The sequence below is a fragment of the Atractosteus spatula genome, chromosome 8, assembly GCF_055471065.1.
Source record: "Atractosteus spatula isolate fAtrSpa1 chromosome 8, fAtrSpa1.hap1, whole genome shotgun sequence".
Lineage (NCBI taxonomy): Eukaryota > Metazoa > Chordata > Actinopteri > Semionotiformes > Lepisosteidae > Atractosteus > Atractosteus spatula.
In genome coordinates, this window is record NC_142713.1 from 1,001,508 (window position 1) to 1,016,224 (window position 14,717).

The window sequence follows — 14,717 nt, forward strand, 5'->3', positions numbered from 1 at the left end:
AGACACAGGCTGGGAGAGGAGCAGGGGGCCGAGGGGTTTGAGTGCGGAGCAGGAGGAGGAGGAGAGAGAGAGGAGCACAGGAGACACAGGCTGGGAGAGGAGCAGGGGGCCGAGGGGTGTGAGTGCGGAGCAGGAGGAGGAGAGAGAGAGAGAGGAGCACAGGAGACACAGGCTGGGAGAGGAGCAGGGGGCCGAGGGGTGTGAGTGCGGAGCAGGAGGAGGAGAGAGAGAGAGAGAGGAGCACAGGAGACACAGGCTGGGAGAGGAGCAGGGGGCCGAGGGGTGTGAGTGCGGAGCAGGAGGAGGAGAGAGAGAGAGGAGCACAGGAGACACAGGCTGGGAGAGGAGCAGGGGGCCGAGGGGTGTGAGTGCGGAGCAGGAGGAGGAGGAGAGAGAGAGAGGAGCACAGGAGACACAGGCTGGGAGAGGAGCAGGGGGCCGAGGGGTGTGAGTGCGGAGCAGGAGGAGGAGAGAGAGAGAGAGGAGCACAGGAGACACAGGCTGGGAGAGGAGCAGGGGGCCGAGGGGTGTGAGTGCGGAGCAGGAGGAGGAGAGAGAGAGAGAGGAGCACAGGAGACACAGGCTGGGAGAGGAGCAGGGGGCCGAGGGGTGTGAGTGCGGAGCAGGAGGAGGAGGAGAGAGAGAGAGGAGCACAGGAGACACAGGCTGGGAGAGGAGCAGGGGGCCGAGGGGTGTGAGTGCGGAGCAGGAGGAGGAGAGAGAGAGAGAGGAGCACAGGAGACACAGGCTGGGAGAGGAGCAGGGGGCCGAGGGGTGTGAGTGCGGAGCAGGAGGAGGAGAGAGAGAGAGAGGAGCACAGGAGACACAGGCTGGGAGAGGAGCAGGGGGCCGAGGGGTGTGAGTGCGGAGCAGGAGGAGGAGAGAGAGAGAGAGGAGCACAGGAGACACAGGCTGGGAGAGGAGCAGGGGGCCGAGGGGTGTGAGTGCGGAGCAGGAGGAGGAGAGAGAGAGAGAGAGGAGCACAGGAGACACAGGCTGGGAGAGGAGCAGGGGGCCGAGGGGTGTGAGTGCGGAGCAGGAGGAGGAGGAGAGAGAGAGGAGCACAGGAGACACAGGCTGGGAGAGGAGCAGGGGGCCGAGGGGTGTGAGTGCGGAGCAGGAGGAGGAGAGAGAGAGAGAGAGGAGCACAGGAGACACAGGCTGGGAGAGGAGCAGGGGGCCGAGGGGTGTGAGTGCGGAGCAGGAGGAGGAGAGAGAGGAGCACAGGAGACACAGGCTGGGAGAGGAGCAGGAGGAGGAGAGAGAGAGAGAGGAGCACAGGAGACACAGGCTGGGAGAGGAGCAGGGGGCCGAGCGGTGTGAGTGCGGAGCAGGAGGAGGAGAGAGAGAGAGAGGAGCACAGGAGACACAGGCTGGGAGAGGAGCAGGGGGCCGAGGGGTGTGAGTGCGGAGCAGGAGGAGGAGAGAGAGAGAGAGGAGCACAGGAGACACAGGCTGGGAGAGGAGCAGGGGGCAGAGGGGTGTGAGTGCGGAGCAGGAGGAGGAGAGAGAGAGAGAGGAGCACAGGAGACACAGGCTGGGAGAGGAGCAGGGGGCCGAGGGGTGTGAGTGCGGAGCAGGAGGAGGAGAGAGAGAGAGAGAGGAGCACAGGAGACACAGGCTGGGAGAGGAGCAGGGGGCCGAGGGGTGTGAGTGCGGAGCAGGAGGAGGAGAGAGAGGAGCACAGGAGACACAGGCTGGGAGAGGAGCAGGAGGAGGAGAGAGAGAGAGAGGAGCACAGGAGACACAGGCTGGGAGAGGAGCAGGGGGCCGAGGGGTGTGAGTGCGGAGCAGGAGGAGGAGAGAGAGAGAGAGGAGCACAGGAGACACAGGCTGGGAGAGGAGCAGGGGGCCGAGGGGTGTGAGTGCGGAGCAGGAGGAGGAGGAGAGAGAGAGAGAGGAGCACAGGAGACACAGGCTGGGAGAGGAGCAGGGGGCCGAGGGGTGTGAGTGCGGAGCAGGAGGAGGAGAGAGAGAGAGAGGAGCACAGGAGACACAGGCTGGGAGAGGAGCAGGGGGCCGAGGGGTGTGAGTGCGGAGCAGGAGGAGGAGAGAGAGAGAGAGGAGCACAGGAGACACAGGCTGGGAGAGGAGCAGGGGGCCGAGGGGTGTGAGTGCGGAGCAGGAGGAGGAGGAGAGAGAGAGGAGCACAGGAGACACAGGCTGGGAGAGGAGCAGGGGGCCGAGGGGTGTGAGTGCGGAGCAGGAGGAGGAGAGAGAGAGAGGAGCACAGGAGACACAGGCTGGGAGAGGAGCAGGAGGAGGAGAGAGAGGAGCACAGGAGACACAGGCTGGGAGAGGAGCAGGAGGAGAGAGAGAGAGGAGCACAGGAGACACAGGCTGGGAGAGGAGCAGGGGGCTGAGGGGTGTGAGTGCGGAACAGGAGGAGGAGAGAGAGAGGAGCACAGGAGCACAGTAGACAGGCTGGGAGAGGAGCAGGAGGAGGAGGAGAGAGAAAGGAGCACAGGAGACAGGATGAGGACAGTCCATCTCCAGTGTCTCCAGTGACTGTCTATAGTATCTATTGTATCTCCAGTGTCTATAGTACAGTATCTACAGTGTCTACAGTACAGGTATCTATAGTACAGTGTCTCCAGTGTCAACAGTATCTATAGTACAGTGTCTCCAGTGTCTACATTATCTGTCTCCAGTGTCTCCAGTATCAACAGCATCTGTCTCCAGTGTCTCCAGTGTTTCCAGTGTCTATAGTGCAGTGTCTCCAGTATCCACAGTGTCTACACTATCTACAAGACAGTGTCTCCAGTGTCCACAGTGTCCGCAGTGTCTGCAGTGTCTACACTATCTACAAGACAGTGTCTCCATTGTCCACAGTGTCTGCCACAGTGTCCGCAGTGTCTGCAGTGTCCACAGTGTCTGCCACAGTGTCCGCAGTGTCTGCAGTGTCTGCCACAGGACCTACAGTGTCCACAGTGTCCGCAGTGTCTGCAGTGTCCGCAGTGTCTACACTATCTACAAGACAGTGTCTCCAGTGTCCACAGTGTCTGCCACAGTGTCCGCAGTGTCTGCAGTGTCCACAGTGTCTGCAGTGTCTGCCACAGGACCTACAGTGTCTGCCACAGGACCTACAGTGTCCGCAGTGTCCGCAGTGTCCACCCCCAGCAGCGATCAGAGCGCTCAGAGCGCCAGGACGCCTCTGGACAGGATTCGGTTTCACTAAGAGCTTCTCCTCGTGTATTCGTCTTTCCTGCGAGCCTCAGAAGCGAGATGAAAAGCCCCAGCACACAGAGGGCACAACAGAGGGGAGTCTCCTGTTCCCACAGAGCCCAGGGCGACTGCGAGGGGGCGCAGGGGAGAGGAGAGGATGGGGGACCCCCGTGCAGCCGTGTGCCAGTCCGGGGGGCCGGCCTCCTTGAGCTCGGGCTCGTCGGTATTGTCTTGATAAGCGGCTAGTCCTCCTGCCTCTCTCCCTCTGTTAGAGCCTGCCTCAGAGTCCTCCTGCCTCTCTCCCTCTGTTAGAGCCTGCCTCAGAGTCCTCCTGCCTCTCTCCCTCTGTTAGAGCCTGCCTCAGAGACCTCCTGCCTCTCTCCCCCTGTTAGAGCCTGCCTCAGAGTCCTCCTGCCTCTCTCCCTCTGTTAGAGCCTGCCTCAGAGTCCTCCTGCCTCTCTCCCTCTGTTAGAGCCTGCCTCAGAGTCCTCCTGCCTCTCTCCCCCTGTTAGAGCCTGCCTCAGAGTCCTCCTGCCTCTCTCCCTCTGTTAGAGCCTGCCTCAGAGTCCTCCTGCCTCTCTCCCTCTGTTAGAGCCTGCCTCAGAGTCCTCCTGCCTCTCTCCCCCCTGTTAGAGCCTGCCTCAGAGTCCTCCTGCCTCTCTCCCCCTGTTAGAGCCTGCCTCAGAGTCCTCCTGCCTCTCTCCCCCTGTTAGAGCCTGCCTCAGAGTCCTCCTGCCTCTCTCCCCCTGTTAGAGCCTGCCTCAGAGTCCTCCTGCCTCTCTCCCTCTGTTAGAGCCTGCCTCAGAGTCCTCCTGCCTCTCTCCCTCTGTTAGAGCCTGCCTCAGAGTCCTCCTGCCTCTCTCCCTCTGTTAGAGCCTGCCTCAGAGTCCTCCTGCCTCTCTCCCCCTGTTAGAGCCTGCCTCAGAGTCCTCCTGCCTCTCTCCCTCTGTTAGAGCCTGCCTCAGAGTCCTCCTGCCTCTCTCCCTCTGTTAGAGCCTGCCTCAGAGTCCTCCTGCCTCTCTCCCCCTGTTAGAGCCTGCCTCAGAGTCCTCCTGCCTCTCTCCCCCTGTTAGAGCCTGCCTCAGAGTCCTCCTGCCTCTCTCCCCCTGTTAGAGCCTGCCTCAGAGTCCTCCTGCCTCTCTCCCTCTGTTAGAGCCTGCCTCAGAGTCCTCCTGCCTCTCTCCCTCTGTTAGAGCCTGCCTCAGAGTCCTCCTGCCTCTCTCCCTCTGTTAGAGCCTGCCTCAGAGTCCTCCTGCCTCTCTCCCCCTGTTAGAGCCTGCCTCAGAGTCCTCCTGCCTCTCTCCCTCTGTTAGAGCCTGCCTCAGAGTCCTCCTGCCTCTCTCCCTCTGTTAGAGCCTGCCTCAGAGTCCTCCTGCCTCTCTCCCCCTGTTAGAGCCTGCCTCAGAGTCCTCCTGCCTCTCTCCCCCTGTTAGAGCCTGCCTCAGAGTCCTCCTGCCTCTCTCCCTCTGTTACAGATCGGGTAGATAGAGGTCCAGATGTAGATAAAGATGTATCTGTGGATACGAATGTAGATTCAGGTACAGATGAGTGTGGATGCAGATGTGCATAGAGATGTAGATGGAGATACAGAAGCAGATGGAGATATGGTCACAGATTTAGATGCACATACAGATGTAGATACAGATAAAGGTGACACAAAGATAGCTAGATACAGATGTAGATACAAATCCAAATATTGATAATTGTATAGGTATAAATACAGATGCTAAAGCAGATTCAAATATAGATGTCGATACTGTATGGAGGAGATCCAGTCTGTGAGTTTCTCCTCATTTTCTGTTCTCCAATGAGGAGGGGATCTGGTCTGATCTCTCATGTTCGGATCTCCAGTACGGAGGGGATCTGGTCTGATCTCTCATGTTCTGATCTCCAGTGAAGAGGGGGTCTGGTCTGATCTCTCATGTTCTGATCTCCAGTGAGGAGGGGATCTGGTCTGATCTGTCATGTTCTGATCTCCAGTGCGGAGGGGATCTGGTCTGATCTCTCGTGTTCTGATCTCCAGTGCGGAGGGGATCTGGTCTGATCTCTCGTGTTCTGATCTCCAGTGCGGAGGGGATCTGGTCTGATCTCTCGTGTTCTGATCTCCAGTGCGGACGGGATCTAGTCTGATCTCTCATGTTCTGATCTTCCGTGAGGAGGGGATCTGGTCTGATCTCCCGTACGGAGAGGAAGGTCTGGTCTGTGAGCCCACTGGACTGGAGCGATCTGTGTCTGTGCTCGACCGCAGCTCCCCTCTGCCCCTCTCTCTCCTCCCTGTGCCCGAACCTGCCCGCCGATGAAGAGCTATTTCAGCCCAGAGGCACCAGAGAGGGAGGAGAGGCCAAGACACCGAGCCCACAGGAAGGAAGAGGGGGAGGCTGAGGGAGAGGAGGAGGGCGGGAGAGGAACGGCAATGAAGGAGGGGGTAAGGGGCTGACCCGTCATGTGACTGGTGTCCACTCCACTGTCTGTCATGAGCCTCTGCTGTCTCCCCAGCAGCTGTAGAACAGTCTGTTACAATAGGAGCTACAGTCCCAGTACAGTACAACAGTCTGTTACAATAGGAGCTGTCCCAGTGCAGTAGAACAGTCCTGTTACAATAGGAGCTACAGTCCCAGTCCAGTAGAACAGTCTGTTACAATAGGAGCTACAGTCCCAGTGCAGTATAACAGTCCTGTTACAATAGGAGCTACAGTCCCAGTCCGGTAGAACAGTCTGTGACAATAGGAGCTACAGTCCCAGTCCGGTAGAACAGTCCTGTTACAATAGGAGCTACAGTCCCAGTGCAGTAGAACAGTCCTGTTACAATAGGAGCTACAGTCTCAGTGCAGTAGGACAGTCTGTTACAATAGGAGCTACAGTCCCAGTACAGTAGAACAGTCCTGTTACAATAGGAGCTACAGTTACAGTGCAGTAGAACAGTCTGTTACAATACTGGCTACTGCTACAAACTGATAGCACCTGCATGTGTCTTGTCCTGGAGTGACCAGCAGTGTCTGTGTCTGTTCTGTCCTGACAGTGTCCGAACTCTCATGCTCTGAGTGCTGGAGTGGTACTGTGTGCTGTGCGTGTGTACTCCAGTGCGCCGTGTTTCACTCTCTCTGCCTGTGAAAATCATTAAGTCTGAGATAAAAGTCTGCCTTCAGCAAAATCACAGAAACAGCTGTTAACCACCTGCTGATCTGTTATCTCCCTTTCTGCTACTACTACTGTACTACTAATAATGCTGCCACTAGGAATCCTAATAATAATTTTCTGTAGTGAGTTTCCTCCCCCAATAGGCTGCTGGGGCAGGTGTGGGACTCCAGTTCCTGCAGTATCGACCAGCAGCTGTGAGAGAGGGAGAGAGTGCAGTCTCGGGCAGTATGTGTCACTGCGGGCAGGCTGTGTGTTTGAATAAACTGCGTCAGTGTGAGTACTCGTGTGTGTCAATCAGTGAGAGTACTCCGTGTGTCGGTGTGAGTGTGCTCTGTGTGTTATTGTGAGCTCTGTGTGTCAGAGTGTGTTCTCTGTCTGTCAGTGTGTGTGCTCTGTGTCAGTGTGTGCTCTGTGTGTTATGGTGAGTACTCTTTGTGTCAGTGTGTGCTGCGTGTTTCAGTGTGTGTGCTCTGTGTCAGAGTGTGTGCCTGTCAGCAGCAGTACTGTGTGCTCTGTGTGTCAGTGTGTGCGCTGTGTGTCAGTGTGTGTGCGCTGTGTGTCAGTGTGTGCTGTGTGTGTCAGTGTGTGCTGTGTGTGTCAGTGTGTGTGCGCTGTGTGTCAGTGTGTGCTCTGTGTGTCAGTGTGTGTGCTGTGTGTGTCAGTGTGTGTGCTCTGTGTGTCAGTGTGTGTGCTCTGTGTGTGGTGATCAGTGAGTCTGTGCCGAGCGGAACGAGTTTAAATGGAACCACATGGTGTTGAAGCTGGACAGAGAGGGCAGCAGGAGACGGAGAGAGGGGAGATGAGGAGGTCTGGGGGAGGGGAGGCAGAGGAACAGAGACTTCTGGGAAGAGTCACACGGTTGGGAGCCCAGAGGAGCCCGAAATCCTGGACGCGTTCAGTCACGTCACGCTGGTCAGGTGTGTACTGGGGGGTAACTGGTGTATTAAAAAGTCTGGTGTTTTGGTTGCTGCTGTTACATGTTGTGGTGGGGGAGGAGGTGGGAGAGAGAATGCTGCTGATGATTGAATTAAAGGGAAATAAGGTCGTTTTAACCCTGGTGGTCTAGCTGTCTGTCAATACCCCTTCCTGTCTGCTTGTCTGTCTATCTCTGTTCATTTGCCTGTTTGTGTATCTCTCTATCTCTCTTTCTCTCTGTGTCTGTCTCTCTGCATGTCTGTCTGTATATCTGTGCCTGTCTGTCTGTCTCTGCCTGTTAGTCTGTCTGTCTGCCTGTTAGTCTGTCCGTCTGTCCGTCTGTCCGTCGTCTTGCCTGTCTGTCTGCTTGTATATCCCTGTCTGTCTGAGAACCCCTTAGTAATAAACACACACAGCTGGATGGGAGACACAGAGAGAGGGAGGAGGCTATAGGGAACCCCTCAGTAATAAACACACAGCAGGACAGGAGACACAGAGAGAGAGAGGAGATCACAGATAATCTCTCAGTAATAAACACACACAGCTGGACGGGAGACACAGAGAGAGAGAGAGGAGGCTATAGAGAACCCCTCAGTAATAAACACACACAGCTGGACGGGAGACACAGAGAGAGAGAGAGAGAGAGGAGGCTATAGAGAACCCCTCAGTAATAAACACACACAGCTGGACGGGAGACACAGAGAGAGCCGATACAGGACAAGCAGAGCTCAGAGGCTGTCTGGGGGATGGGGGTGACGTTCAGAGTTCAGGAATGTCTTAATTATGGGAACCAGGAGCAGATCCGTTAATGAGAAGCAGACGGGAGCCGTGGCCAGAGCTGAACCGTGCGAGTCTGCCTGTCTCGGAGTGCCTGGGTGTCCCTGTACCGTGGTAAAAGCTGAAGGTTCCCGACTGCCAGCTCTGTGCCTTCGCTGCAGTTTACTGCAGGAAGAATTTCCGATGTAGGTCCTGAGGTCCGAGTCCTTGATCTCGGACCCCTGGGGCTCGGGCAGTGACAGGCTGGGCCGAGGAGCAGCGCGGGGCAGGAGGGGGCTGTGTCACGAGCTCGCGGCCCCCCTGCTGTCTGTGTCTGGCGGCCCCCCCTCTCTCCAGGCACAATGCAGTATCCCGTATCAAAGACCGCCTGGCCGCTCTGACAGTGACGCCCCGATCGGGTTGCATCACCTGGGGGGGGGGGGTAATATTCACCCCCAAGGAAGCAGACAGAGAGGTGGAGCTGTGGGACTGGCAGACCTGGGTCAGTGACCACAGCCTGGCCATAGACACTGGACACTGGACACTGACCAGTGAGGACAGGCTCAGTGACCACAGCCTGGCCATAGATACTGGACACAGACATGGACACTGGACACTGACCAGTGAGGACAGGCTCAGTGGCCACAGCCTGGCTATAGACAATGGACACAGACACGGACACTGGACACTGACCAGTGAGGACAGGCTCAGTGACCACAGCCTGGCTATAGACACTGGACACAGACAGACCAGGCTGCCCAGAGAGGACAGGCTCAATGACCACAGGCCTTTAGACTGTGCTTTTACCCTGATCTCACTGGGCTCTACTGCGCTGTACTGTGCTTTTACCCTGATCTCACTGGGCTTTACTGCCCTGTACTGTGCTTTTACCCTGATCTCACTGGGCTTTACTGCCCTGTACTGTGCTTTTACCCTGATCTCACTGGACTCTACTGCCCTGTACTGTGCTTTTACCCTGATCTCACTGGACTCTACTGCCCTGTACTGTGCTTTTACCCTGATCTCACTGGGCTCTACTGTGCTCTTACCCTGATCTGCGTTTCAGTCCAATTTAAACTACAGATAAAACAGCTCAGAAATGCTCATGCTCTTCTCAGCAGGCTCCTCTTCCCCATACGGAGCCACAGGGTTTTACAATTAAGGTATTTGTCAAGACCGAGCTGAGTTCCAGCCCCGAGCTTCAGATGGCTTGCCGCCTGCACGGTCTAGTCGGTGGAAGATGGATTAATGGCGCCACGCTTCCACCTTGTGGACAAACATGGCAACTACGGCCTGTTCCTCCCCGGGGGCTGTTAACGAGCAGGACTGTCTGGCCGTCTCCATGGGTAGCTCCCGCCAGGGGCTCGAATCGCCAACGTGGAACAAGTGCCAGCGGAGTGAAGGAATAAGAGTGGCAGCAGACTCTTCCGTACAGGGATTACAGTGATGCTTCAGCCAGAACCTGAGCAAGGTTGATGTCAGGTCAGTACTGGACACTGATCACACAGGAGAGAGTGTTTAATCTACAGCTGGACACTGATCACACAGGAGAGAGTGTTTAATCTACAGCTGGACACTGATCACACAGGAGAGAGTGTTTAATCTACAGCTGGACACTGATCACACAGGAGAGAGTGTTTAATCTACAGCTGGACACTGATCACACAGTAGAGAGTGTTTAATCTACAGCTTGACACTGATCACACAGGAGAGAGTGTTTAATCTACAGCTGAACACTGATCACACAGGAGAGAGTGTTTAATCTACAGCCGGACTCCTCTCCTGTACTGGACACTGATCACACAGGAGAGAGTGTTTAATCTACAGCTGGACACTGATCACACAGGAGAGAGTGTTTAATCTACAGCTGGACACTGATCACACAGGAGAGAGTGTTTAATCTACAGCCGGACTCCTCCACTGTACTGGACACTGATCACACAGGAGAGAGTGTTTAATCTGCAGCTGGACTCCTCTCCTGTACTGGACACTGATCACACAGGAGAGAGTGTTTAATCTGCAGCCGGACTCCTCTACTGTACTGGACACTGATCACACAGGAGAGAGTGTTTAATCTACAGCTGGACACTGATCACACAGGAGAGAGTGTTTAATCTACAGCCGGACTCCTCTACTGTACTGGACACTGATCACACAGGAGAGAGTGTTTAATCTACAGCTGGACACTGATCACACAGGAGAGAGTGTTTAATCTACAGCCGGACTCCTCTACTGTACTGGACACTGATCACACAGGAGAGAGTGTTTAATCTACAGCCGGACTCCTCTCCTGTACTGGACACTGATCACACAGGAGAGAGTGTTTAATCTACAGCTGGACACTGATCACACAGGAGAGAGTGTTTAATCTACAGCTGGACACTGATCACACAGGAGAGAGTGTTTAATCTACAGCTGGACACTGATCACACAGGAGAGAGTGTTTAATCTACAGCTGGACTCCTCTACTGTACTGGACACTGATCACACAGGAGAGAGTGTTTAATCTACAGCTGGACACTGATCACACAGGAGAGAGTGTTTAATCTACAGCTGGACACTGATCACACAGGAGAGAGTGTTTAATCTACAGCTGGACACTGATCACACAGGAGAGAGTGTTTAATCTACAGCTGGACACTGATCACACAGGAGAGAGTGTTTAATCTACAGCCGGACTCCTCTACTGTACTGGACACTGATCACACAGGAGAGAGTGTTTAATCTACAGCCGGACTCCTCTACTGTACTGGACACTGATCACACAGGAGAGAGTGTTTAATCTACAGCTGGACACTGATCACATAGGAGAGAGTGTTTAATCTACAGCCGGACTCCTCTCCTGTACTGGACACTGATCACACAGGAGAGAGTGTTTAATCTACAGCTGGACACTGATCACACAGGAGAGAGTGTTTAATCTACAGCCGGACTCCTCTACTGTACTGGACACTGATCACACAGGAGAGAGTGTTTAATCTACAGCTGGACATTGATCACACAGGAGAGAGTGTTTAATCTACAGCTGGACACTGCACACACAGGAGAGAGTGTTTAATCTACAGCTGGACACTGATCACACAGGAGAGAGTGTTTAATCTACAGCCGGACTCCTCTACTGTACTGGACACTGATCACACAGGAGAGAGTGTTTAATCTACAGCTGGACACTGATCACACAGGAGAGAGTGTTTAATCTACAGCCGGACTCCTCTACTGTACTGGACACTGATCACACAGGAGAGAGTGTTTAATCTACAGCCGGACTCCTCTACTGTACTGGACACTGATCACACAGGAGAGAGTGTTTAATCTACAGCTGGACACTGATCACATAGGAGAGAGTGTTTAATCTACAGCCGGACTCCTCTCCTGTACTGGACACTGATCACACAGGAGAGAGTGTTTAATCTACAGCTGGACACTGATCACACAGCAGAGAGTGTTTAATCTACAGCCGGACTCCTCTACTGTACTGGACACTGATCACACAGGAGAGAGTGTTTAATCTACAGCTGGACACTGATCACACAGGAGAGAGTGTTTAATCTACAGCCGGACTCCTCTACTGTACTGGACACTGATCACACAGGAGAGAGTGTTTAATCTACAGCTGGACATTGATCACACAGGAGAGAGTGTTTAATCTACAGCTGGACACTGATCACACAGGAGAGAGTGTTTAATCTACAGCCGGACTCCTCTACTGTACTGGACACTGATCACACAGGAGAGAGTGTTTAATCTACAGCTGGACATTGATCACACAGGAGAGAGTGTTTAATCTACAGCTGGACACTGATCACACAGGAGAGAGTGTTTAATCTACAGCCGGACTCCTCTACTGTACTGGACACTGATCACACAGGAGAGAGTGTTTAATCTACAGCTGGACACTGATCACACAGGAGAGAGTGTTTAATCTACAGCTGGACTCCTCTACTGTACTGGACACTGATCACACAGGAGAGAGTGTTTAATCTACAGCTGGACACTGATCACACAGGAGAGAGTGTTTAATCTACAGCTGGACACTGATCACACAGGAGAGAGTGTTTAATCTACAGCTGGACTCCTCTACTGTACTGGACACTGATCACACAGGAGAGAGTGTTTAATCTACAGCTGGACACTGATCCCACAGGAGAGAGTGTTTAATCTACAGCCGGACTCCTCTACTGTACTGGACACTGATCACACAGGAGAGAGTGTTTAATCTACAGCTGGACTCCTCTACTGTACTGGACACTGATCACACAGGAGAGAGTGTTTAATCTACAGCTGGACACTGATCACACAGGAGAGAGTGTTTAATCTACAGCCGGACTCCTCCACTGTACTGGACACTGATCACACAGGAGAGAGTGTTTAATCTACAGCCGGACTCCTCTACTGTACTGGACACTGATCACACAGGAGAGAGTGTTTAATCTACAGCTGGACACTGATCACACAGGAGAGAGTGTTTAATCTACAGCCGGACTCCTCTACTGTACTGGACACTGATCACACAGGAGAGAGTGTTTAATCTACAGCTGGACACTGATCACACAGGAGAGAGTGTTTAAGCTACAGCTGGACACTGATCACACAGGAGAGAGTGTTTAATCTACAGCTGGACACTGATCACACAGGAGAGAGTGTTTAATCTACAGCCGGACTCCTCTACTGTACTGGACACTGATCACACAGGAGAGAGTGTTTAATCTACAGCTGGACTCCTCTACTGTACTGGACACTGATCACACAGGAGAGAGTGTTTAATCTACAGCTGGACACTGATCCCACAGGAGAGAGTGTTTAATCTACAGCTGGACACTGATCACACAGGAGAGAGTGTTTAATCTACAGCTGGACTCCTCTACTGTACTGGACACTGATCACACAGGAGAGAGTGTTTAATCTACAGCTGGACACTGATCACACAGGAGAGAGTGTTTAATCTACAGCTGGACACTGATCACACAGGAGAGAGTGTTTAATCTACAGCCGGACTCCTCTACTGTACTGGACACTGATCACACAGGAGAGAGTGTTTAATCTACAGCTGGACACTGATCACACAGGAGAGAGTGTTTAATCTACAGCCGGACTCCTCTACTGTACTGGACACTGATCACACAGGAGAGAGTGTTTAATCTACAGCTGGACACTGATCACACAGGAGAGAGTGTTTAATCTACAGCCGGACTCCTCTACTGTACTGGACACTGATCACACAGGAGAGAGTGTTTAATCTACAGCTGGACACTGATCACACAGGAGAGAGTGTTTAAGCTACAGCTGGACACTGATCACACAGGAGAGAGTGTTTAATCTACAGCTGGACACTGATCATACAGGAGAGAGTGTTTAATCTACAGCCGGACTCCTCTACTGTACTGGACACTGATCACACAGGAGAGAGTGTTTAATCTACAGCTGGACTCCTCTACTGTACTGGACACTGATCACACAGGAGAGAGTGTTTAATCTACAGCTGGACACTGATCACACAGGAGAGAGTGTTTAATCTACAGCCGGACTCCTCTACTGTACTGGACACTGATCACACAGGAGAGAGTGTTTAATCTACAGCTGGACACTGATCACACAGGAGAGAGTGTTTAATCTACAGCCGGACTCCTCTACTGTACTGGACACTGATCACACAGGAGAGAGTGTTTAATCTACAGCTGGACACTGATCACACAGGAGAGAGTGTTTAATCTACAGCTGGACACTGATCACATAGGAGAGAGTGTTTAATCTACAGCCGGACTCCTCTACTGTACTGGACACTGATCACACAGGAGAGAGTGTTTAATCTACAGCTGGACACTGATCACACAGGAGAGAGTGTTTAATCTACAGCCGGACTCCTCTACTGTACTGGACACTGATCACACAGTAGAGAGTGTTTAATCTACAGCTGGACACTGATCACACAGGAGAGAGTGTTTAATCTACAGCTGGACACTGATCACACAGGAGAGAGTGTTAAATTTAGGGCTTTAATTTATGGTTTTTAAATGACGGCGCCGTCCGATATAATATCAGTCCCACCTGCGCCTGTTCATCATCAATTGACCGGTTCAGTAACAGCTGTTCGATCACAATTACGTTGCTCGTGACGAATCGCAATTGAGCACCGGAGACCTGCGGTCAGTGCTCCTCCGACAGCAGGGCTGGCGAGGTGCAGGAGGACAGCATTCTTGAATCAGGTCATAGAGACAGCTCGTCTAGCCTTCGGCTCAATACAGATCTTCACAATCCACATGACAACTTTTAACTTTGAAACTGAATCAAAGAATTACAGCCGTCGACTCTTAGCTCCGAGTGTCGTGCTGGTTTTTAGCGATGGAAAAAACCAAGAACATCTTGGACGAGTTCCTGCGAGGCACTGAGAATGAGAACCTGCTTCGACGGGCCGATGGCTTTGTATCGGACCGAGCGTCACAGCATCTGCCCCCGTCTCAGACAGGAAACCTTGATATAACAACCGCGGACGAGCGGCGACCCCGCATTTATACTCTTAATAAGGCGAGCGTGGAGGACGTTACGTTACAAATACAACCCTAAGTCGCTCGGAAAGGATGAGGATCATTCAAATTTTAAAAAAAAATCGAAACTATATGTGGATGCATTTCCATCATTATAAATAATAAACGCATACATGCGTGAATTACAAAGCAGTGAGGAATAACCCATAACGGACCTCCACAGCCCAAGAACTTGAATGAACTGGCTCAGCAGCTCTGCGA